This window comes from Protomyctophum bolini (genome assembly GCF_963924005.1).
Source record: "Protomyctophum bolini genome assembly, chromosome: 4".
Lineage (NCBI taxonomy): Eukaryota > Metazoa > Chordata > Actinopteri > Myctophiformes > Myctophidae > Protomyctophum > Protomyctophum bolini.
In genome coordinates this window covers 2678522-2706021 of record NC_137865.1, presented here as the reverse complement: position 1 = coordinate 2706021, position 27500 = coordinate 2678522, and the positions used below count along the sequence as shown (strand labels likewise).

At 44.1% G+C, this 27500-nt stretch overlaps 1 long non-coding RNA gene across 1 annotated transcript in view; it reads left to right on the top strand.

Annotated features, from left to right (window-relative positions):
* Positions 1-13893, top strand: part of LOC308314376 — a 171890-nt gene extending 157997 nt beyond the window's left edge. Inside the window, exon 4 of the long non-coding RNA XR_013963969.1 lies at positions 13879-13893. This is a non-coding gene — a long non-coding RNA (uncharacterized lncRNA). The remainder of the gene's footprint in view (positions 1-13878) is intronic.
* Positions 13894-27500: the final 13607 nt, after the last annotated feature.

Sequence of the window (27500 nt, the reverse complement as noted above, 5' to 3'; positions counted from 1 at the left end):
CGACATACCCATTGGGTACAGTGAATGAGACAAGACATGATCAGACCGGACCGCTCACATCTGTCTATGTAAATACTGTAGGTTCACAAACAACTCGCACGCACGCACGCAGTAGGTTGACATCTTGACAAGCAACACACACACACACACACACACACACACACACACACACACACACACACAAACCTGTTCTCTGCTGTGGATTACATCCAACACCACCACGCCGCTCCACTCATGGCTGATAACTGCTGCTATATAGTAAGTGAGTAAGTAAGTGCATTTTATATTATTATTATTATTATTATTATTATTATTATTATTATTATGTTATTTATAGAAGCACCTTTCGAAAAACAAACGTTACAAAGTGCTGTACAATGGACACAATATAAACAATCAAGTTAATACGTGGAGTTAGTGCATGTGGAAGTGTCCTTGAGCAAGACACTGAACCCCTAATTGCTCCTGATGTGCTGCATGGTTGGTGCCTTGCATGGTTTCCGCCGCCATCGGTAAATGAGTGTGTGTGTGTGTGTGTGTGTGTGTGTGTGTGTGTGTGTGTGTGTGTGTGTGTGTTTGTGTGTATGAATGGGTGAATGTAATGCACAATCTATGTAAAGCGGCAAGCGCCTTGGATAAAGGCGCTATATAAATGCACCATTTACCATTTATTTGAGTACTTTTCCCGTCACTGGTATACTTTCAGAGAGAGAGAGAGAGAGAGAGAGAGAGAGAGAGAGAGAGAGAGAGAGAGAGAGAGAGAAAGAGGAAGTTCTGCGACAAGGAAAACCAATACGCCATACGCGCCCCTCAAAAATATACGAAAGCTATACGAATCAGTCAAAATCTTGAAAATAGCAGATCTACAAGCTCATAGTGCGGCACCGAGTGCCGCGCTATGAGCTTTTAGGTCTGCAATTTTTTTGGAAAAACGGTGGCCATTACATAATATCAGTTTTGGGGGTCCTTGACATGAAATATTGAACGCCACTAATATAGAAAACACGAGGTATTTCAGAAAGGAGGTATTTTTCTTTCAACATCAGGCCTATACTGTAAATGGGTTAAACCCCCCCCCCCCCCTCTCTGTGTAAGTCATTGGCCAGAAAGAAGCATTTTTTCTGATTGGAGCTATAATGTGTCACCTCCACAACATCCAGCATTTCCTTCTGCATGCCCCCGGACCGGCCGTTCTAATTTTGGATGCTAAGGAGATGTTTTTTGCAGCTGATTTCTCCTCATTTAGCCTGAAAAGAAGAACGCTCCATCCCTGTGGTGGAAAAGACGTCTCTCTGTCCCTTGCACTCCCAGCTGCGTTGATTTCGTCCACTTAAAACTAAGACGACTAGACCTATTTTCACTGACGAAAACGACATGGAAACTAAATGAAAACTAAAGCTATGGTGACTAAAACTGAGACTATAAATATAAATGGACAATTTCATCAACAAATAAAAATAAAAACTAAGACTATGTTAGGAAGGGCAAGAGATCCAGTATAAGTCATTTTACTACTTTGTTGCATGCTGAAAATAGCCGATCTATATAGCTATCTTCGGCAAGTGAGCAAAAAAACAGTCATTACGACGGCATCAAGGCCCGCCAAAAAAACACATTTTGTTTGACTGAATCGACTGTAGTTTTTAGTCGAGTAAAACCTCATGACATTTAGTCGACTAAAACTAAGACTAACAAAATGTGACTAAAACTAAAAATCTAACTTTTCTGCCAAAAACAACACTTGAAAGACTTCTCTCGGCCCTGCATGCACTCACCAGGGACGTTTGACTGAACTTGAACTTGAACTGTTGTTGCCGGGGCAACGAAAATAAATAAAAATAAAAGTATACAAGGGCACATGACGACTCGCGCGGGCCATGACTCCCATGTGATTGGTCGATAATTGCCATGTTTGGAATGATGAAGACAAAAATAAATAAAACAGATTATTTGAGGTCCTCTACTGTACTGTACTGTACTGTACTGTACTGTACTGTAACACGAAAGGGGAGAAAAGACATCACTGATTAACACTAGCCAGTCTGAAAAAAAAATCACTACTACTCAGTCGCTGAACGGTCAGAGGGACCGTGTTTTTGGTGCGATTTGATTGGCCACTCTCTCCCCCACTCCCTGGAGACGTCCAACTGGAGACGTTCAAGCCGGCTGCATCCCATTTCCAACGAATTAAATCATATATGTTTGGCTGGTTAATTAACTTGGAATTTGTTTACTATTTTGATAAGATAATATGAATACAATGATTATTATCCATGATGAGGGCAGAGGGATGTTATTATTGAATGCTCGGTTTCAATGGAGCGAGAAGCTAGCTAGCCTAGCCTAGTTAGCTAGCTGTCTGTGTCGTGTGTTAAGTGTTGTTAACAATGGGACATTGTCTGAACTGCTGAGATGTTGTCATTTCTAAACACATGTTTTCACTCCTAAAATGTATAAAACTAATAATACATGTAATACATATTTTGCCCGGTTAGTGCTATATTGCAACATAGCCATGGAAGAGTGTCGCTTTGTTGCTTCTTTTTTTCCTTCTTCCACCCTGCAAAGATCACTCTCTTTTCTTGTGTGTTATCGATGTAATTAATATTATGTGACCCCACGCCATGTACAGACTGCTTGACTAGGCATGTAAACATGACATAATTGTATTAATGTTTAAGTGTAATGATGTTATTGACCGGATTGTCCGTAGTAACAGACCCCCATTCCTCCAGCCGTTAGCTTACATTTGCTAATATTATAAGCTAACCGCATTACTAAAGCTAATGTATTGCAGTAAATGCGGCATGTCCGCGGTAAATTACTTATACAAGTGAGTCGCGTTATATTTACCTAAATTACAAGCCAAAGTACATTCCAAATAAACAATTATTAGCCACGTTATGATGTTATATCAGTTTAATTAATAAAAAACATTTGCTAAGCCCGTGTGTATTTCTTTGTCCCAACTTGCAAGTACATCAACCACGTGACCGGGCTGTTTTCTGCCCCCTCAATATCCCAACCGAAATATTTTATAAGATGGCTCTCCGCATCATAAGTGCATAATACTTTTTTATTTGGAGTGAACATGACAATGACGAGTAAATAAATATTAACACGACTCCCGTCGATACGTTATTTAGCCTGGACATTTCCGAATTTAGCTGAAAACGGGCTTAGTAGCCAGTATTATATTTCATTGATTGTGCCAAAGAAAGAATCGCGTCAGGTCAAACCGGCCATGCACACCATTGCTCACGAAAGCGACACCCTTGCAAGCAGCCTAGTTCACATACATGACGAAATACGACATTAGAGTTATATATTGTCATTTTTATATAGAGGGGGAAACATTATAGGCTACGCGTGTTATCGATATAATCGATGTAATTAATATATTTGATTGATCCAAATAATCGCCTAGTTAGCTTGCTGTATGTGTGTTGCGTGTTCTTTTTTTTTTCCTCCACCCCTCTTTTCTTTAAATCATAACTCGCTAATTTTTTGCTCATTTAAAAAAATTCAAAATACCATGTAAACTACGGAATTCGGTCTTTCATTTGGTATATAGATCGGTTGTGTAGGCCCTCTCTACGAAACGATATCAAGTGAAAAGGAAATGTCGGGGAATCGGGTTATAAAAGACACCATTATCAAGCAGCAAAAAGGCGAGTAGGCCTATGGGGGAGAAAGGGGGACGTCGGTCCATTGTGCCGATAATAGCTTGACAGAGTAAGAGATATATGCCTAAAATCATACTTACAAAACGTTTCAAATGGGGGAAAAAACAGAGATGATTTCAATCGAATATTTAGACAAAGTCATGCAAGGGGAACTTTCTCTGGACTCCATGGGCTAAGAAAATAAACTTTTAAATCTCAAAACCGGTCAGAATGACCGCTCCGACGTCGTAGTGTTAACAGAAGCCATAGGTTATTGCCACATCCAGACCTGTTGATCCAGAAACCCACACATTAGCCATCGATCAGAGGGCAACTTTGATGATGGAGAGGACTGCACCACACTCACTCCATAGGGCCACTGTAGTTCCACACTCACTCCAGAGGGCCACTATAGTCCCACACTCACTCCAGAGGGCCACTATAGTCCCACACTCACTCCAGAGGGCCACTGTAGTTCCACACTCACTCCAGAGGGCCACTATAGTCCCACACTCACTCCAGAGGGCCACTATAGTCCCACACTCACTCCAGAGGGCCACTGTAGTTCCACACTCACTCCAGAGGGCCACTGTAGTTCCACACTCACTCCAGAGGGCCACTATAGTCCCACACTCACTCCAGAGGGCCACAATATATCCACACTCACTCCAGAGGGCCACTATATCTCCACACTCACTCCAGAGGGCCACTATATTCCCACACTTAGTTAAGTTACTTTGGTCAACCCTATAAATTTCGGCCATTTGAAAATAGCCGATCTACATCTCACAATGCGTCGCAACGCAACGCATTGTGAGCTTGTAGATCTGCTATTTTCAGCATGAAAGCAAGTGTATAAAATGACTTGTATATACTGCATCTCTTGTCCACTATATAGTCCCTTCCTAACATTACAGTCTATAGTTTTTATCTGTTGACGAAATCGTCAGTTTATTTAGCCTTATAGTTTTAGTCATAATAGCAAAAAGGTAGTCGACGAACATTATATAAGAAAAGCTAGATGGCTCACTCCGCGCTGCTGGCCAATGGAGAGCGACGTCGCTACGTGGTGGCCATCTTACCTCGGGGGCAGCATAGCATTGTGTCTATGGGGTCATGATGTACTTTTTAAATAACACTAACTTACTCCATTTTCAAACCGATTTTCAAACCGTTTGGTTTGTTATATAAACGTCAGAGACGTCCGCATACTTATAAGCTTTTATACGACGTTCATATAAAAAAAAGAAATTATTAAAGCAGATAAGCGTCCTGAATCATATAGCCCCCGTTGACAACGTTTGTAATAAACCGACCCCGGTTGTAAATCCGTCAAGATTTGAGCGAGTTATGACTTGTTTTTGTTTGAGCTGCCATAGAACATACTGTACTGTAGCCACGAAGCAAGATAGCCGCCGGGTGAACTACGTCAGAGACTCCGCCTTGAGCCACCTAGCCTTTACATACTGTATGTCTATGGCGGAGCTCCTTCCGGCGTCATGCATGGTTGACACAGACCTTTTCCAGGTCAATTCCATAATGTTGATCTTTCCCCATCCATCATTCCTCTTCATGTCTCCCTTTTGACTTATATACCCATGTCCATTCAAACTCTAGACGGGGCCCTGCCCCAAAGTTATTAGTGCAGCCGCGCCCGGCAGCCGGCGAAAACTAAGAGTTTTCAACAGGCGCGAAAATTAAGGCCCGGGGCCTAACTGGGCCCTGCATCAAACACTGTACATGCAATTAACCCATTCTGAACGGGAACCCATTTTGGTGTAAGCATCGTGTTATGCTTTAGCTATTGAAAAATAGCAGATCTACAAGCTCATAGCGCGCCACTCGGTGGCGCGCTATGAGCTTGTAGATCTGCTATTTTTTTTTTAAATCGAAGAACGACTGACATTTTTAAAATCTGATCTCAGGTCAGAATGCGTTAATCAGACCAGTGTGTGTCCAGTGGAAACCTCGTATGACTCTGATCTCAGGTCAGAATGGGTTAAGATAATGTCCCTGCTACCATGTATGACCACCCATTCCAAAGCGCCAGCGCCCCAGTGCTCGCCCAGCAGTCTGCCATCGACGAGGCGCCCTCGTGTCACTGGTAATAATAATCAATAATACTACAAGAAAACAAAGTACAATTTATAGTTAATGCGTGCGTGCATGCGTGCATGCGTCTACATATAACACAGTTGTATTCCTGGGTGCTTATTATACTTTCCCTCTGCCAACCTGAATCTTGAAGAAATGAAATGAAATGAAATTAAATAACACAATTAACAACAGACATATTATTGTACCACTGCCTGGAACATCTTTTCATAGGGGTGGGGGGGGGTTCCTTGGCTTAAAAAAAACATAAATGTGACTGACTTGGCCGGTGGTCGGACGGACGGACAGACGGACGGGACGGACTGACGGCGTTGAAGCAAGCCGGTGCCTAATCTAATCAGCCGTGGGGGTGGTGGTGGGGGAGGGTGAGGGGGGGGGTTATTTCCGCTGGCAGTGTTTGCAGTGGCGGTGTATGAACACTCCACAGGCGGTGTGCTTATCGGCGCTTCAAACAGCCGACGGCAAACACTTCAATGAGAAAGAGGGGAAAGGGTTCAAGTGTTTCCCATTGGCACGCCCGTATGTGGTGCAACGCTGCATATAGCATGTTAGCATAGCAGTGGTTCCCAAAGTGGGGTTCCTTGAGGGAGTTCCAGGGGCTCCCCCCCCATGCTAAATGATATATATACGGTTCCATTTGTATACACTCTCAGAGTTGAATTAACGTTGATTTTTGAGTGGTGCAACCACTCCAAGGAACAGCAATGTGGTTAACATGTGTCCACCTATGTGTTGGTTAATGAGCACCAGTATAATGAGTACCAGTAGGGGCGCTGTTGTGCCATGCAGAAACAGAGATAGAGAGAGAGAGAGAGAGAGACCGTGCTGCACTGTTGCCTGCTAATGAGAGAGAGAGAGAGAGAGAGAGAGAGAGAGAGAGAGAGAGAGAGAGAGAGAGAGAGAGAGAGAGAGAGAGAGAGAGAGAGAGAGAGAGAAGGGGGGGGAATTTACAATATAAATTGAGGGTCCCACAGATAGAAATGCCATGGGGGGTCCATAGCCAGGTCAAACTGGGGAATTAAACGGGTCGAGAAATAAAAAATCTTCTCTTATGGGGATGTCTCTGACATATGTTTTCAAATGGGGGTCCTTGACAGATTAGTGTCAATCTGGGGGTCCTTGACATGCAAAGGTTTGGGAACCAGTGGTCTATACTATAGCATGTATGTAGCTATATACAAATGAAGCCATGATGACTATAATATAACTATATAACTAAAGATATACTGACAATTCTGTCAACAAATATAAACTAGACTCAGTTAGGGACTACCTACATGTTAGGAACTAATAGTGGAAAAGTAAATAAAAACTAGACTAACATGTTAGGGAGGGACTATTGTAAAAACTAGACTAACATGTTAGGGAGGGACTATTGTAAAAACTAGACTGTTGGGGAGGGACTATTGTAAAAATTAGACTGTTAGGGAGGGACTATTGTAAAAACTAGACTAACATGTTAGGGAGGGACTATTGTAAAAACTAGACTGTTAGGGAGGGACTATTGTAAAAACTAGACTAACATGTTAGGGAGGGACTATTGTAAAAACTAGACTGTTAGGGAGGGACTATTGTAAAAACTAGACTAACGTGTTAGGGAGGGACTATTGTAAAAACTAGACTAACATGTTAGGGAGGGACTATTGTAAAAACTAGACTAACATGTTAGGGAGGGACTATTGTAAAAACTAGACTGTTAGGGAGGGACTATTGTAAAAACTAGACTAACATGTTAGAGAGGGACTATTGTAAAAACTAGACTAACATGTTAGAGAGGGACTATTGTAAAAACTAGACTAACATGTTAGGGAGGGACTATTGTAAAAACTAGACTGTTAGGGAGGGACTATTGTAAAAACTATACTAACAAGTTAGGGAGGGAAGGTCGTGGGTCGCGAGACATGGCCAAAGCATTTCCGGGAGTCCCAAGCCAAAAACGATTGGAACCCCTGCACTAGAGGAGAAAAAACTGAACTTATGCATTTTTATCCAAAAATAATAGCACAGGCCGAATCTTCACACACTAAAAGCATGTCTGAAATAAATATCAGAGCTGAAATTGACAATGTAAATGAAGCTATACTGTAGGTGTAATGTTAGAGACCACAGATGTGAACCTTTTCCTGTTTTCTCAACTCACTGTTTCTCAAGACATTACTCTATAAGCCATATCTCCAAAACCGGTGGGTCAAAAACGAAAAAAAAAACAATAATCCAATGGCAGACCCTCAGTCAAAATGTGGGCATGCCTGTTCCCAGTACACGGCGGACGGTGTTGATTTACATGGGAGTTCTTGGGAATGTGAGGGTCAGACCGCTCCTCACTTAATATGATGAGGGCCAGGGGTGTGTGTGCATGTGCCTGTGCCTGTGCGTGTGCGTGTGTGTGTGTGTGTGTGTGTGTGTGTGTGTGTGTGTGTGTGTGTGTGTGTGTGTGTGTGTGTGGGGGATTGGGAGCTCATATCGGATGTCTCTAATGTCTGTCCGTCTGACATTCCTGCTTCCCTCAGGTCCATGTCCCCATCTGATGTGTGCGTGTGTGTGTGTGTGTGTGTGTGTGTGTGCGTGTGTGCGTGTGTGTGTGCGCCACCTACATTCACCATCTACCGTACTGCTTCCGACAGGCTGTTTAACGCACGCACTTGTGCGCACACACACACACACACACACACACACACACACACACACACACACACACACAGTATGGCTTTCAGATCATGTAAAATAATCCTAATGGTCCCTCGCCGGCCTGGCCGTCCAGACCGGATATTGAGTGGACGTCTCTGGGACATGTGATAGTCTGAATGGAACCACGCTACGCACATCCCACGGTCACACGCACGCGCGGTCGCGCGCACACACACACACTCACACACACACACACACACACACACACACACACACACACACACACACACACTCACACTCACACTCACACTCACACACACACACAGCTAATTAGTGTCAATGTGGGGGTCCTTGTCATGAAAACGTTTGGGAACCACTGTTGTAGATCCCCTATTTTTCTGCTGTGTTCTTTGGGCCTCTGGGCCGTTCCACGCTGACAAGAGGGAACAGAATCAGAACAAGGGATCCCCACGCCATGCAGTGTTGATTTCGTCGACTAAAACTAAGACGAAAAATGTTCGTCGACTATACCCTGAGGAAAACTACATGGAAACTAAATGAAAACTTAAGCTATGGCGACTAAAACTGAGACTAAATATAGTGACGATTTCGTCAACAGATAAAAACTATAGTGGACAAGAGATCCAGTATAAGTCATTTCTCACTTGGTTGCACGTTTTCAGCAAGCGTAAAATCAGTCGTTGCGACGGCATCAAGGCCCGCCGAAACACATTTCAGTCGACTAAATCAACCGTAGATTTAGTCGACTAAAATCGTATGATATTTAGTCGACTGAGACTATAGACTAACACTAAAACATTCCGGGTATAACTATAGTAAAAATGTGACTAAAACTAAATGAAAACTATTCAAGAGACTACGACTAAAATCTAAATTTTCTGCCAAAATATACAAAATGCAAAGTGGTGGAAAGTAACTAAGTACTTTTACTTGAGTACTTTACTACTGTACTACAATTTTGAGATATATTTCTAGGCTACTTTACTTGAGTATTTCCAATTTCCAGTACGTTTACTTCCACTCCACTACATCTCGGAGCCAAAATGTGTGTATACTTTTACTCCACTACAATTATTTGAAAACTTTTACTTACTTAGTTACTTTGGCGATTTTATAATTTAGATTATTAGAAAGCATTTCGGGCCATTTGAAAATAGCCGATCTACAAGCTCACAACGCGTCTCAACGCGACGCAGCGTTAGCTTGTAGATTTGGCTATTTTCAATAGATTCTCTACACATTTTTGAACTCGTGAAAATGGGACATTCTGCAATATGAATACTTTTTAATTTTAGTACTTTTTGATGCCGATACTTTTGTACTTTTTACTCAAGTACATTTCCAATCCCCTTACTTTTAACTTGTAACGAAGTATAGTTCTAAATTTGCAGTATTGGTATACTTTTACTTAAGTAAAACAATTGAGTACTTTTTTTCCAGTGGAATTAGGGATCCGTGCCGACCGAGGGGAACAGAACACGACGGGGAAATGAAACCTCCGCGCAGCTCTGAGACTGTAAGCAGGACAAAGTGTCACATGTCCTTGAACGTCTGCTGAACTGCTTGAGCAGTCACATGCATGCTCCCACGCAGACACGCACGCACGAATGCACGCACGAGAACTGTGCTGGCACGGTTGTATTAACACTATAAACCGAAAGCTGAAAAAAATAACAGCCGGTCTATATACAACATCTCACAACGCTGAGACTACATGGTGGTGTGGGCTTGTAGATCGGGTGTTTTTGCAGGGAAAACGACAACAATGGCACATATAGAGATATATATATACCTGCTGAATAATAAATACCACAAAATAATCTCCTATAATCCTATAATCTGGAGAAGGAGAAGGATATAGTCCGCACACTGTTTGTTTGGCTCCCACGGGAATTTTATTTACGTAGAATATAAGGATGACAACGTTTCGACCCCTTACGGGTCTTCGTCACGTATGATAGATAGATAGATAGATAGATAGATAGATAGATAGATAGATAGATAGATAGATAGATAGATAGATAGATAGATAGATAGATAGATAGATAGATAGATATTCTGTAGTTTTTAACCTAACGAGGGGGCGGGACGCAGTAGAGTTTCTGATATTATGGAGTTTTTAACCTAACGAGGGGGCGGGGACGCAGCAGAGTTTGATATTCTGGAGTTTTTAACCTAACGAGGGGGCGGGGACGCAGCAGAGTTTGATATTCTGTTGTTTTTTACCTAACGAGGGGGCGGGACGCAGCAGAGTTTGATATTCTGGAGTTTTTAACCTAACGAGGGGGCGGGGACGCAGCAGAGTTTGATATTCTGTTGTTTTTAACCTAACGAGGGGGCGGGACGCAGCAGAGTTTGATATTCTGGAGTTTTTAACCTAACGAGGGGGCGGGACGCAGTAGAGTTTAATATTCTGTCGTTTTTAACCTAACGAGGGGGCGGCACACAGCAGAGTTTAATATTCTGTAATTTTTAACCTAACGAGGGGGCGGGACGCAGTAGAGTTTAATATTCTGTAGTTTTTAACCTAACGAGGGGGCGGGTACGCAGCAGAGTTTGATATTCTGTAGTTTTTAACCTAACGAGGGGGCGGGGACGCAGCAGAGTTTAATATTCTGTAGTTTTTAACCTAACGAGGGGGCGGGGACGCAGCAGAGTTTGATATTCTGTAGTTTTTAACCTAACGAGGGGGCGGTGACGCAGCAGAGTTTAATATTCTGTAATTTTTAACCTAACGAGGGGGCGGGGACGCAGCAGAGTTTAATATTCTGTAGTTTTTAACCTAACGAGGGGGCGGGTACGCAGCAGAGTTTGATATTCTGTAGTTTTTAACCTAACGAGGGGGCGGTGACGCAGCAGAGTTTAATATTCTGTAATTTTTAACCTAACGAGGGGGCGGGGACGCAGCAGAGTTTAATATTCTGTAGTTTTTAACCTAACGAGGGGGCGGGGACGCAGCAGAGTTTAATATTCTGTAGTTTTTAACCTAACGAGGGGGCGGCACACAGCAGAGTTTAATATTCTGTAATTTTTAACCTAACGAGGGGGCGGGACGCAGTAGAGTTTAATATTCTGTCGTTTTTAACCTAACGAGGGGGCGGCACACAGCAGAGTTTAATATTCTGTAATTTTTAACCTAACGAGGGGGCGGGACGCAGTAGAGTTTAATATTCTGTAGTTTTTAACCTAACGAGGGGGCGGGTACGCAGCAGAGTTTGATATTCTGTAGTTTTTAACCTAACGAGGGGGCGGGGACGCAGCAGAGTTTAATATTCTGTAGTTTTTAACCTAACGAGGGGGCGGGGACGCAGCAGAGTTTGATATTCTGTAGTTTTTAACCTAACGAGGGGGCGGTGACGCAGCAGAGTTTAATATTCTGTAATTTTTAACCTAACGAGGGGGCGGGGACGCAGCAGAGTTTAATATTCTGTAGTTTTTAACCTAACGAGGGGGCGGGTACGCAGCAGAGTTTGATATTCTGTAGTTTTTAACCTAACGAGGGGGCGGTGACGCAGCAGAGTTTAATATTCTGTAATTTTTAACCTAACGAGGGGGCGGGGACGCAGCAGAGTTTAATATTCTGTAGTTTTTAACCTAACGAGGGGGCGGGGACGCAGCAGAGTTTAATATTCTGTAGTTTTTAACCTAACGAGGGGGCGGCACACAGCAGAGTTTAATATTCTGTAATTTTTAACCTAACGAGGGGGCGGGACGCAGTAGAGTTTAATATTCTGTAATTTTTAACCTAACGAGGGGGCGGGACGCAGTAGAGTTTAATATTCTGTAATTTTTAACCTAACGAGGGGGCGGGGACGCAGCAGAGTTTAATATTCTGTAATTTTTAACCTAACGAGGGGGCGGGACGCAGTAGAGTTTAATATTCTGTAGTTTTTAACCTAACGAGGGGGCGGGTACGCAGCAGAGTTTGATATTCTGTAGTTTTTAACCTAACGAGGGGGCGGTGACGCAGCAGAGTTTAATATTCTGTAATTTTTAACCTAACGAGGGGGCGGGGACGCAGCAGAGTTTAATATTCTGTAGTTTTTAACCTAACGAGGGGGCGGGGACGCAGCAGAGTTTAATATTCTGTCATTTTTAACCTAACGAGGGGGCGGGGACGCAGCAGAGTTTAATATTCTGTAGTTTTTAAGCTAACGAGGGAGCGGGTGCGCAGCAGAGTTTAATATTCTGTAATTTTTAACCTAACGAGGGGGCGGGTACGCAGCAGAGTTTGATATTCTGTAGTTTTTAACCTAACGAGGGGGCGGGTGCGCAGCAGAGTTTAATATTCTGTAGTTTTTAACCCAGCGAGGGGGCGGGGTTTTGGGGCAGAGTTTGATATTCTGGAGTTTTTAACCTAACATGTTTTTCATGTCGACGTCAGGCCGGGGGTGGAGGAGGGAAGCTATCAATCAAGGTTTTTTGAGATTATTGGCAAACAGGATTTATATTCATTCTCCAGGAATGTTCGTTGGCATGCCCAGAGGAGAACAGAGCAAGGCGGCGCGCGACGCACGCACCCGGGACCAGCCCAGGGAGAAGGTCTCTCTAGCCCATTTAGACCTGAGGCCGATTCTAACAGATCCTGGACCAGCCCAGGGAGAAGGTCTCTCTGAGTCTAGCCCATGTAAACCTGAATAGAAATGGCTTCGAAATAAAACAGTTTTCTGAAAAAAAAACCTGTTTCTATGTCAGTGGTTCTCATACAATTTTATGTCAAGGACCCCCAGAATGATATGTATTTGGCTGCGGATCTGGGGGGAAAAAATGTAGTTCCAGGGCCCCCCCCCTGCAGAAGCAAAATATTTTAGTTAAAAACGCTTTGTATATTCAAAGGTTTGTACTACATGCACTATGAGCTTGTAGATCTGCTATTTTTCAATAGCTGAAGTATAACATAACGCTTATAAAACACCAAAAGGGGTTCCCGGCCCAGAATGGGCTATGGAGACATATCAGTGAATGCACCCCCAGTGTTCCAAACAGTAGCGAGCCCTGCTCTGAAATGTCACGTATATAAACCCGCTTCAAAAATAGAAGCTATGAATTATGGATGGATCACATTGTGGCGATTTGCTCACTGTTTCTCAACCTTTTCCATTTCAAGGGCCCCCCTGTGTTATATAGCTTGATATCCACCAAGTTTGATACAATCTATTCTTTCTTTTCCCCCAAAATCCGTGGGACGACAAAATCCCATTCTGTGTGGTTAATTTAGCTTAGGGGGGGGGGGGGTCCATTTGGTTCCAGTTTGTATATATTTCGCTCACAGAGGCGGAAGGGCTACAGATGGTAATGCTAATGCACCAGACCCCCCTCCCTTTCAATTATTACTCTGTTGAACTCAAAAACCTAAAAACGATCCATCCATTTCACCCATTTTGGGGCGTTATAGCCCCTTTTGGTGTCTTAACCATTATGTTACACTTTAGCTATTGGAAAATAGCAGATCTATACAAGCTCATAGCGCTGCACCGAGTGCCGCGCTACGAGCTTGTATAGGTCTGCTATTTTTTGAAAGATTGTGAAATGTGGCGCAAATCTTTGATTTTGATTTTGTTTTTAACTCAAATCTTTGCTTCTCAGCATGGGGTGTCCCTGGAACAGCATATTTTCAGACGGGGGCGGGGGGGGGGGGGGGGGGTCCGCAGCCTAATACATACATATAATTCTGGGGGTCCTTGACATGGAAAGGTTAATTGAGCACCACTGACATAGAAACATAGGGTTTTTTCCAGAAAACCGATTTAGACGGCATTTTGTAGAATCTTTTCTCAGGTCCAAATGGGAAAATGGCAGAGTTAACTGCGCAAAAACCATGGAATACGGATGTGTATATTACAGGAAACTCCCGTTAAACGTTCCAACAAACGCCCGTAAACTCCCGTATTGTACCATCACACCTGTATATTGCCGTATATTACATGTATATGCCCGCTAAACTTGAGGTTTTACGGGTAAAATACAGTAATTGCCCTGCACTAACTCCCCTTTTCACACAGACCTGTGAGAGTCCATTGATAGCTTCGTCAATGGCGAACCTTGAGACGCACGGGGACAAAAGATGTTCATAGAAGGGGCTAGCGCCCACCTTAAAAGTCACACCCGTGTGAAGTGAGGGGCGCTCACCATCGCCAATCAGAATGCCTGTTGCGTCAAATTCACGTCATATTTGGCGGACATTTGACCTTCATTTCTCCTTTCATCGTCGATGGCAAACGTGAGACGTTGTGTGGCCGGACAAGATGGCGTATACACGTTTCCCCTTCATTGTCAATATGGCCTTTGATGTTTGTGCTGCGTTGCGTTGCCATTTTGTGGGGACAAAAGCTGTATATACGCACCTGTTCACAATCGCATTCATGCGTTTTTAAAACTTGTTATATGTTATTTTATTGGTTTTATTCTTTTATTTGTTTTGTTTTTTCTAATAAAGTTGTCCTTTTCTCTTGTCCCCCCCCCCCCCCCCCTGGCCCCAACATTATTATTATTATTATTATTATTATTATTATTATTATTATTATTATTATTATTATTATTATTATTATATAGCCTCAAATATCACTCCGTGTGAAGTGAGGGGTGCTATTATATTAAAGTCTAACTCATGTTGATTGGGTGACGTAGCGGTGATGTAAAACAAACGGTGCACAAAACAAACTATTAAATTATCTTTATTGTTAATGGCATTTTATATGTCTGTGTTAGGGACAAGATGGCGTCAATGGCGTTTTTAAAACAAACATTGAACTAAAAACAAGCATTAAACCTGTATATATAGCGCTATAGCCCGCGCCCCTCAAAAATGAGGTATACAAAATGCATTACAAATTATGTGGGGGCCAATGAGCATGCCAATAAGTGAAATTGGCCATACCTTAGAGGTGCAACGAAACTAAGAGGAGTGTGACAAATCTAAATGTAATCCGTGCACACCTTCAAACGGGCTGTGAGAAACAGGTGTAATCACAGTACCTACACAGGCTGTGCGAACAGGTGTAATCACAGACAGTACCTATACACAGGCTGTGCGAACAGGTGTAATCACAGTACCGACACATGCTGTGAGAACATGTGCAATCAGCCAGCCAGAGCAACTGAAAACACAATTTACAAATTGAATGTATAGGCATTTATCAGACGCTCTTAATCCAGAGCGAGTTACAGTAAGCAAGAAGCACAACGTCATCAAGGATCATATAAGTAAGCTAACCTATCATCCGTCTTAACCCTGTAAGACCCAACATTGCAATAATACAACATATTTTAATTAATTAATCAATTAATTCATTATTTCTTCACCTAAACGTCATCATTGATGTTCATTGCAATGCCATTGGTCATGATATTTGCATATAAATACCCCCCACAGAGGCAGAAATCCACACAACTTAAAAAATCTCTGGAATCTCTGCAATCTTCAACAATTTCTAACCTATATGACCTTTGATCTTTAACCCTGACAAAAGTAAGTAAAAGGCCTGTAATATATATATTTGTTTGTGATCATTAGAAAGTCTAGAACATGTTTTATTTATTATTGTGAAAGATATCCCCCAAATGTAAATTATTAATTTATTATTATTATTATTTTGAATAATTATTATAAATCGGGAAAAATCGGGGAAAATGTGACGCAAATCTTTGAATATATATATTCTTTCAGAGCGACCATTTTTAACTCAAATCTTTGCTTCCGGGGGGGGGGGGGGGGGGGAGGTCCCTGGAACAACATCCAGATGGGGGTCGGCGGCCAATTACATATATGTATATAGCCTAATTATGGGGGTCCTTGACATGAAATAGTTTGAGAAGACATTTTTAGAATCGTTTTCAGGTCTAAATGGGCTAAGTGAGCTCTACGTCTGTTTTCCTTTGCGGCTTTCGCCTATATTTTATACTTTTTTATATAGAGGGACAGACAGTATAGGCTGACAGGAAATGCCGGGGGAGAGAGATGGTGACATGCAATAAATAAAGGCCGTCGGGATCGGGAGTCGAACCCGCGTCAAAACACTGCCAGACTGGATTAATTGCCATGAGTCAAGCTGCCTGGACCACTGAGCCACGGCCCAGGCCCCGGTTTATGGCTTTTTAACAGTGTTGGTAGCTTCACTCAGATAAGAGACGAAATGGCTTCCCATGCAGTCGCCTGAGGACATGAACTTCTCATGTGTGTGTGTGTGTGTGTGTGTGTGTGTGTGTGTGTGTGTGTGTGTGTGTGTGTGTGTGTGTGTGTGTGTGTGTGTGTGTGTTGCAGCTCGTGCAGTCTGCAGGAATGTCGGACACATAGTTTAAAAGACCTCGGATGGACGGAGGACTCTCTCGCTCTGAATGGGCCCCGAGAATGGCAGATATTCCGTACATTTCACATAGTTCCATAACACGTCGTACGTACGGCCATTATACAACAGTAGCGTGCATTGTTGTGGAGGAAGCGTTCTACTTTGCATATCGCTGCGTGCGTTGCGCGCATATAGTACTCACTCAATAATTACAGTCACTGCCGTGACCTGGAGTCAGATCTGGGCTTAGATAGATTCGTATCCGTTTGACAGTTTGACAAAACACGTGTTTACGTCAAATATCTGCCACTGTTCCACACTATATATATATATACATATATATATATATATATATATATTCAGCGGGTGGAAAAAGTACTCAATTGTTTTACTTAGGTAAAAGTACCAATACTGTAAGTTGGAAGTATACTTCGTTACAAGTAAAAGTACGGAATTGAAAATGTACTTGTGGTAAAAGTACAAAAGTATCAGCATCAAAATGTACTTATAGTACTAAAAAGCAAAAGTATTCATGTTGCAGAATGTCCCATTACACAAGTTCAAAATGCGTAGAAAATCTATAGAAAATAGCTCATCTACAAGCTCACAAGTTTTCAAATTATTGTAGTGCAGTACAAATTTAGGCTCTGAGATGTAGTGGAGTAGAAATATTGGAAATTGGAAATACTCAAAAACAAAGACCTCAAAATTGTACACAGTACTTAAGTAAAAGCACTTAGTTACTTTCCACCACTGTATACAAAAAAGCACACCTGTGTGAACCAAGTGGTGCAACTCCCCTCTCTAAAAGCTGAATAACTCCTAATCCACGGAGCTCTCCATGGTTTGGTCCATTAGCGCGATTTTCAGAGGTTTTTGCTGATAATCCGGTGGTCTAGATGGAAACATTGGTGCTTTCTAGAGCAAGGATGGCTATATTTTAGCTCGCTAGCATTGACGCTATTTATGTAGCAACAACATCCACACACGGGTGCGGGTGCGTGCGCACACCAGTGGTGCACGCATGCGCACACCACTCGTGCTCATACACCTACATCACAAACAAGGTACACGGAAAACTACCAACATAACGTACAGATAGGTGGTTCCCTTTATGACAAAGATAAATGCATTGGGGGCGGCCATTAAACACGGACAAGACACAAGACGGGTGTTTTTCTTTTGGGTCATCCCTATGTTCACCAGGTTCTATGTTCCCCAGGTTCTATGTTCCCCAGGTTCTATGTTCACCAGGTTCTATGTTCCCCAGGTTCTATGTTCCCCAGGTTCTGTGTTCCCCAGGTTCTATGTTCCCCAGGTTCTATGTTCACCAGGTTCTATGTTCACCAGGTTCTATGTTCCCCAGGTTCTATGTTCCCCAGGTTCTGTGTTCCCCAGGTTCTATGTTCACCAGGTTCTATGTTCACCAGGTTCTATGTTCCCCAGGTTCTATGTTCCCCAGGTTCTATGTTCACCAGGTTCTATGTTCACCAGGTTCTATGTTCCCCAGGTTCTATGTTCCCCAGGTTCTATGTTCCCCAGGTTCTATGTTCACCAGGTTCTGTGTTCACCAGGTTCTATGTTCCCCAGGTTCTATGTTCCCCAGGTTCTATGTTCCCCAGGTTCTATGTTCCCCAGGTTCTGTGTTCACCAGGTTCTGTGTTCCCCAGGTTCTATGTTCCCCCGGTTCTATGTTCCCCCGGTTCTATGTTCCCCAGGTTCTATGTTCCCCAGGTTCTATGTTCTCCAGGTTCTATGTTCCCCAGGTTCTATGTTCCCCAGGTTCTATGTTCCCCAGGTTCTATGTTCCCCAGGTTCTATGTTCCCCAGGTTCTATGTTCCCCAGGTTCTGTGTTCCCCAGGTTCTATGTTCCCCAGGTTCTATGTTCACCAGGTTCTGTGTTCACCAGGTTCTATGTTCCCCAGGTTCTATGTTCCCCAGGTTCTATGTTCCCCAGGTTCTATGTTCACCAGGTTCTGTGTTCACCAGGTTCTATGTTCCCCAGGTTCTATGTTCCCCAGGTCCTATGTTCCCCAGGTTCTATGTTCCCCAGGTTCTATGTTCACCAGGTTCTGTGTTCCCCAGGTTCTATGTTCCCCCGGTTCTATGTTCCCCAGGTTCTATGTTTCCCAGGTTCTATGTTCCCCCGGTTCTATGTTCCCCAGGTTCTATGTTCACCAGGTTCTGTGTTCACCAGGTTCTATGTTCACCAGGTTCTGTGTTCACCAGGTTCTATGTTCCCCCGGTTCTATGTTCCCCAGGTTCTATGTTCACCAGGTTCTGTGTTCACCAGGTTCTATGTTCCCCCGGTTCTATGTTCCCCAGGTTCTATGTTCACCAGGTTCCCCAGGTTCTGTGTTCCCCAGGTTCTATGTTCCCCAGGTTCTATGTTCCCCAGGTTCTGTGTTCCCCAGGTTCTAAGTTCCCCAGGTTCTCTGTTCCCCAGGTTCTATGTTCCCCAGGTTCTATGTTCCCCAGGTTCTCTGTTCCCCAGGTTCTAAGTTCCCCAGGTTCTCTGTTACCCAGGTTCTATGTTCCCCAGGTTCTATGTTCCCCAGGTTGTATGTTCCCCAGGTTCTATGTTCCCCAGGTTCTATGTTCCTCAGGTTCTATGTTCCCCAGGTTGTATGTTCCCCAGGTTCTATGTTCCCCAGGTTCTATGTTCCCCAGGTTCTATGTTCACCAGGTTCTATGTTCACCAGGTTCTATGTCCCCCAGGTTCTATGTTCCCCAGGTTCTATGTCCCCCAGGTTCTATGTTCACCAGGTTCTATGTTACCCAGGTTCTATGTTCCCTAAGTTATATGTTCCCCAGGTTCTATGTTCCCCAGGTTCTATGTTCCCCAGGTTCTATGTTCCCCAGGTCCTATGTTCCCCAGGTTCTGTGTTCCCCAGGTTCTGTGTTCCCCAGGTTCTGTGTTCCCCAGGTTCTATGTTCCCCAGGTTCTGTGTTCCCCAGGTTCTGTGTTCCCCAGGTGCTATGTTCCCCAGGTTCTGTGTTCCCCAGGTTCTGTGTTCCCCAGGTTCTATGTTCCCCAGGTTCTATGTTCCCCAGGTTCTATGTTCCCCAGGTTCTATGTTCACCAGGTTCTATGTTCCCCAGGTTCTATGTTCCCCAGGTTATATGTTCCCCAGATGCTATGTTCCCCAGGTTCTATGTTCCCCAGGTTATATGTTCCCCAGATGCTATGTTCCCCAGGCTTACCTTAGGGTTTAGGGTTAGGTTTCTGGTTTAAGGACTCCAATTATACTATACAATAATACAAGTACAGAACAAAGAATGTTTGTTTTTGCCATCTTTGTTGAAGAGTCTGAGCAAAGTTTTAGTTTATTTTATGCCAGTGTTAATTTTTAGGTGGCTAAATAGCCTATAGGCATGGGCCTAAAGTTCAATGGATTGTTCAAAGACTGAGCTTAAATCAGACTTTGCTACTAAAAGTAACACTAAGACTAAGTTGCTAAAATACTTTTAGTCTTACTAGAATTACTATAGGTTAGGTTTCTGGTTTAGGTTTATTCTAAGTGGTGGAACAAAGAACCTTTTTTGTGTGGTGGGGAACATATAGATAGCCGTCTTTAAATATATACCTGTTGAAATGTCTACGGGAAAAAATGCATTGGGAGTCATGGCCAGCGTCGTCATGAAAGGGGGCGGGACTGCGACGCTCTTATAGGCATGCTGGTGTAGGGGTGCAGAGTATAGACTTAAGAACCAGCAGACGTCCTTTTACTTCCAACAAGAATACTTTCAGGTACGCGCCCGTTTGTTTTGAGTGGTATATCTGACTGGGTGCGTCTGAGCACGAAAACAGCATGGCTGTTTTTCACCACACACACACACACACACATACACACACATACACACACACACACACACACACGCGAGTGGCCGCGGGCTGTTGTCTATTGTTCCGTCGTTGTCGTTATCGCACGCAGGGGCGGAAACTCCGTGGGTTCAGAGGCGCGACTGAACCCCCTGGCATTTTGGCAAAGGCGCGACTGAACCCACTGTTTATCATTGATCATGTTGAAATGTTGCTGAAACAATTTAATGTGTTCTTCGTTGTGAACTGAAACACTGTGTTCATTAACAAACTGTAAATAAGGTACCAACCGAAAAAGAAAAACTCGTTTTTTTTTCGCACGTCTAATGGTTAGACGTGTGACAACAACAACAACAATGCAACAATAGGAAAGCCTGCAGCCCAGTAGCTATAATATTGCTTTCGGGGGAGGGTTATAGTGTTATACTTTCTGTCCAATCAGACGGCACACCTGGACATATCAAACGGCACACTAAAGTGCCGCGGCACACAGGTTGGGAATCACTGCAGTATAGAGGGTACGGTAAAGGGTACGGTAGAGGGACTGGCACGCGGCATAACTCTGTCATTTCTCAACCGTTTCGGAACGCGCGGGCGGCTCGTGAATGAGGCCACATGAGGGAGAGGAATAGGACAGTCACATGCAGGACAGGGGGAGGACAAGGGGGCTTTTTTTGTGACCAGAAGCAGACCCTATCCTCTCCTCTCCTCCATAAAGCCTTTTGGAACGGAACTTTTTTTTTTTTGCACCAGCTATTTGGCTCTGAAATGGAAGAAAAAAACCCCGTCGGGGGGAAGGCATGAGGAGGATGAGTCTCTCTTTTGTCCTCCGTCCCCTGAGTCCCTGTCACCTAATCAATGTTCTTTGGCATGCGCTAAATAAAGTCATAAAGTGGTACTAATGTTTTAATATAACGCCATGTGTCCTCCCCCCCCCCACCGCCCCACCGGCCCTGCTGCATCAGCAGCCTGTTCACTGGGCTAGAGACGAAAGAATGAAAGAAAGAAAGATTTGTTTGGGGGGGAAAAGAAGAAAGGAAGACAGAGAAACTTTGTAGTTAGCCCATCTACAAGCTCATATAATAGCAAACGTTCGCCCATTTTTTTGCCGAAATAATGTCTGCCTATATATTTTCACGGAGAATGTTGTTTATGTTTGCCCACAATGTTATAGCGAATATTTTCACTGAATCCTCGCACATTTGCGCCAACTATAGCAGTTAAAAAAAAAACTGCTATTTTTAAAAAATCGTGAAAATGTGAGGTAAATCTTTGAATATATATTCCTTCAGAGTGAACGTTTTTAACTCAAATCTTTGCTTCTGTGGGGGGGGGGGGGGGTGGGGGGTCGCTGGAACAACATATTTTCAGATGGGGGTCGGCGGCCAATTACATATCATTTCTGGGGGTCCTCGACATATAGTTTGAGAACCACTGACACATAGAAACATAGGTTTTTCAAGAAAACTGTCTTTTAGAAGATTTCTTTTTTTTTAAATCGGCGTCAGGTCGCAGAGAATAAAAAGACCAACGTTTCATCACACAGCTGGCCTTCTTTTCAGGGTGATGACGCCGCCAGAGAGCTTTTCAGAATAAAAGTCGCTATAGAGTGTCAAGCAGATGAGGGCAGATTTTACTCTGAAAAGCCCCGCCCAGCCTTCCATTTCGCCCCAAAACCCGGGAGGTGTAATTGTTCCATTACTACCTTATTAATTAATACCTGGTCCGATCTCTCTTTTAGAAGCGTCGATGTTCCAAATGAGACGTCAGAAACTAGGACAGAACATTTTATAGTTTTAGTCATAGTCTCCTATAGTCTATATAGTTTTAGTCGACTAACTGTCATAAGATTTTAGTCGACTATACATTTACGGGTGATTTAGTCGACTAAAATGTATTTCGGCCGGGCCATGATGCCGTCGTAATGGCTGATTTCATACACTTGCTGGAAATAGCAGATCTACAAGCTCACACTGCGACGCGCTGTAGATCTGCTATTGTCAGCTTGTAGATCTGCTATTTTCAGCATGCATTGCAACCAAGTGTAAAATTACATTTTTGTCTAGTTTATATTTTTGGACGAAATCGTCAGTATATTTAGTCTTAGTTTTAGTCATCATGGCATATAGTTTTCATTCAGTTTCCATTTAGTTTCCGTCAGTGGAAAAAGGTATAGTCGACGAAAGCTTTTCGTCTAATAGTTTTAGTCGACGGAAACAACACTGACTTTCTGGTAAAAAAAAACCCACTGGGAGTGCCGCAGATTTAGAGGTAAAAAAAACAAGTTTGGTTACACCCGGTAAACCAGGAAGTGAACGGCTGCACGCATGATGCGCAAAAAAACATGTCCGGTGAGCTCTATGCAAGATGTTGCCTAGCAACGGCCGCTGTCAAAAAATGCAGCGATCCCCGTTTTATATCACTAGCCCTTACCCGTTGTGAGATATTTGCCCCCATCTTGTGGCCGTGGGGGGTACTGCGCCCGGGCGCATTGCCCATCGTATGGTGATGTAAAAACAATATTTGTATTGACAGTTGACAGTTGCGTCTGTAAAAAGTAGCCTAGCTGGATTCTGGGAGCGTGCAGATTTTTTTTGGCATGGAGAGATGTGTGCTAATAGTGTGGCTCGGTCGGAGATAGACCACGAATAAAGGCCACGGCTGTAAACGGCTGTAAACGGCTGTTTTAATCCACTAATAAATTCATTATTAATCATTAATGTGTCAAATCGAAAAAAGGGCTCCGTTAAGACCTCCATATAATTATGGTCCATGCCTGTGTGAAAAGTGGGAGTGATTGGTGCAGCCAATGATGAGATAACGCTCTGTCAGTGACATTCATTCAGACATTCATTCAGACATTTGCTGAATTATAGTATGATGATGATTAACATTTTTACGTATACTCCGTCTATATAATGGTATATACGATCGTCTACGGAAGCTTTTAACATTGGTCCGGTTCCCATAGCAACGCCTGCCCCACCACCGTTCCCCTGCCCAACTATGGGATTGAAAATATATCCACAGTGCAAAGCAAGTTGAAAGGAGGACTTTTTCAAAACCTCCACAAGTTGGATTCTAGAGGATCAGCTTATAGCATGTCCTTGGTGGATTTTCTGCCGTCCACATATTCGGATTTCATTTGAGCCTTTTTGTACCGCGACGCTATGCCGCCATGTTGCAAGCTTCTGACGAGAGGTAAAGAGTGTGTGCGTGTTCCAATGATACTATAGAGTGTGTGTAGCGATGGTATACTGTCACACACACACACACGCACACACACACACACGCACGCACACACGCACGCACACGCACACACACACAGCTACATATTTTCAAACACAGAACTTTCGTTCAGAACGTCTCAGGGTTCACGTGGGTTCACGCCGCTGCGGTGGGGGGGGACACGAAAGAAAACGGGGCGAGGAGAGGAGAGGGAGGATGAGGATGATGGCGAGGAGGAGGAGGAGGATGGCGGGCGGGGCGGGCGGGCAGCAGACGGGGACGGGACGGGACGGGACGAGTGCTGGCCTCAAGCGAGTCGCAGGGCGATTACTGATTAACCAGCTCCCTCCTGCAGAGAGAGGGGGGGGGGGGGGAGGAGGCTGGCTGTCTGTGTCCTTGGCTTGGGAAACAACATTAAAGGGAGCCGGCTGTTTTGTATAGAGGGCGGGGGCGGGGACGGGGACTTGAAAGCGTTGCGCCGGTGTGGCTATCGGGAGACATTAGCGGTCCTTATCAATGGCAGCGGGTTGCACTCTATATAGCCGCGGCGGCTATATGGAGCAACAGCTATATAGCCCCAGATAACCATGCATGCAAGTCAGACTCATGCATGTTTTGCAACTGTTGATTTAGTCGACTAAAACACTATGACGAGAAATGCCCCGTCGACTATTATACCTTAATTTCGTCACTGACTAAAAAAAAACTAAATGGAGACTAAGTTAAAACTATATAGCTATGACGACTAATACTATGAGACTAAATGTGTTGATAATTTCGTCGACAAATAATAAAACGAGCTGGGACTATATTATCGTCATTATATAGTCATTATAGTCATTATACACTCGGTTGCGTGCGATGCGTTGTGTGAGCTTGTAGATCCACTTTCAGCGAGTGTAAAAATCAGTCATTATATATATATATATACGACAGTGTCAAGGCCCCGCACAAAAATACATTTGAGTTTACTATAAATCAACTGTATATATATATTTAGATATTTTATTTATTCGACTATAAAATCCCATGATATTTATAGGCGACAAAAAAAGAAAATCCTTGGTGACTAAAATGTTGACTAAAACTAAAAGCTATATTCAAGAGACTATAATAATATCACTAAAAAGTATAAAAGTCTAAATTTGCTTGTCGAAAACAAAACTGTGAGCCACGCATGGCATGGCATGGCATGGCATGGCATGACTCGGCACACGTTTGCCTTATGTGTGCCATACGACCGGGCAACAATTAAGTCAACAAGAAGCAGGATGGACAGAGAAAGAGAAAGAGATGGGGGACGGGGGGAGGGGGGGGACGGGGGGGGGGGGGGGGCTAGGGGGAAAAAGAGGGGGGGGGGGGGCAGCTGAGGGGCAAACGCCAGCCATAGTCAGTGTGTTAAATAAAAAGTGGCACTGCCCCCAGATCCCCAGAGGGGACCGTCTATGGGCTCATGGCATGACACGGAGAGAGTCTGCTCCAATAGATCAGACACATCTGTTACACCGAGCTGTCCTGCATTAGATATTGTGTGTGTGTGTGTGTGTGTGTGTGTGTGTGTGTGTGTGTGTGTGTGTGTGTGTGTGTGTGTGTGTGTGTGTGTTTGTGTGTGTGTGTACATGTGCGTGCGTCCGTGCGTGCGCGCGAGCGGTCAGTGAGTGCAATAGCACCTTTCAATCATTGAAGAGAACACCTTGACACTCGGGCGTGTGTTCCTTCGTATATACGAGCGTGGGCGCGCACCTGTGCGCGCATGTGTGTGAGAGTGCGTGTGTGTGCATGTGTGTATAGCCCAAGTGTGTGTGTGTGTGTGTGTGTGCGTGTTGTGTCTGTGTGTGTGTGTGTGTGTGTGTGTTTGGTTAGTTTGTGGCAGAGTTTTTTTTTTCCATCGAGTCCACCAGACTAATCTGTGAACCTGCAGGTCAGTGGAAACCACGAGGTTGATAGTGCACTTTCACTATACCCGCACCGGCATGACTATTACCACACGCACGCACACACACACACAGACAAAGACACACACACACACACACACACACACACACACACACACACACACACACACACATTGATTTTTGCGTGGGGTATAGCCTCTGAGCAGCTGCAGATAGACGCGCGATTGGTGTGCAGGTCAGAGGGTTTCTTGTGACGGCGTGTGTGTGTGTGTGTGTGTGTGTGTGTGTGTGTGTGTGTGTGTGTGTGTGTGTGTGTGTGTGTGCCCCTTGAGAGATGCAGCGTCTCATTTTAGAGGGGGACCCGTACGATACAGACAAGATACATAAGACGTACAGAACACGTACAGTAGCCTATATACACAGATAAAGACAATATACAAATACATACATACATACATAACTGCACAACAAGGCAGCTTGCTCAACCTCTCCCAACCCACCCCACCCACCAACCACCACATCATCAGCAGCGTTCTGAAACACCTTTATGTTTATCAGTGGTGCTCAAATACCTCCCCAGATATAGCAAAGATTTGACTTAATAGGTTCACTCTGTAATAATATATATATATATATATATATATATTCAAAGATTTGAGGCGCATTTTCACAATTTTTCAAAAAATAGCAGACCTATACAAGCACTCTGGTGCTTGTATGAGCTTGCAGATCTGCCGTTTTGCAAATAGCTAAAGTACAACATGACGCTTTAAAACACCAAAAAGGGGTTCCAAGCCCAGAATGGGTTAAGCGACAGAGGAATGAAAGTTATATATCAGTGAATGAGCCATAAAAGTACTTTAAAAGCATAAACAAGGTGAGTCAGGATGAAAATGAAGTGAATTAAGTCCTAATAAAGCAACTGAAGGATGAAATCGTTCTAAGAGATAGCAGCGTTTTTTTTTTTTTTACGTGTGGAGCGTTGTCCAGGGTGTTTTAGGGAAGGGAGAAGAGTCTGGGACGTGTGGAGCGTTGTCCAGGGTGTTTTAGGGAAGGGAGAAGAGTCTGGGACGTGTGGAGCGTTGTCCAGGGTGTTTTAGGGAAGGTAGAAGAGTCTGGGACGTGTGGAGCGTTGTCCAGGGTGTTTTAGGGAAGGGAGAAGAGTCTGGGACGTGTGGAGCGTTGTCCAGGGTGTTTTAGGGAAGGGAGAAGAGTCTGGGACGTGTGGAGCGTTGTCCAGGGTGTTTTAGGGAAGGGAGAAGAGTCTGGGACGCGTGGAGCGTTGTCCAGGGTGTTTTAGAGAAGGGAGAAGAGTCTGGGACGTGTGGAGCGTTGTCCAGGGTGTTTTAGGGAAGGGAGAAGAGTCTGGGACGTGTGGAGCGTTGTCCAGGGTGTTTTAGGGAAGGGAGAAGAGTCTGGGACGTGTGGAGCGTTGTCCAGGGTGTTTTAGGGAAGGGAGAAGAGTCTGGGACGTGTGGAGCGTTGTCCAGGGTGTTTTAGAGAAGGGAGAAGAGTCTGGGACGTGTGGAGCGTTGTCCAGGGTGTTTTAGGGAAGGGAGAAGAGTCTGGGACGTGTGGAGCGTTGTCCAGGGTGTTTTAGGGAAGGGAGAAGAGTCTGGGACGTGTGGAGCGTTGTCCAGGGTGTTTTAGGGAAGGGAGAAGAGTCTGGGACGTGTGGAGCGTTGTCCAGGGTGTTTTAGGGAAGGGAGAAGAGTCTGGGACGTGTGGAGCGTTGTCCAGGGTGTTTTAGGGAAGGGAGAAGAGTCTGGGACGTGTGGAGCGTTGTCCAGGGTGTTTTAGGGAAGGGAGAAGAGTCTGGGACGTGTGGAGCGTTGTCCA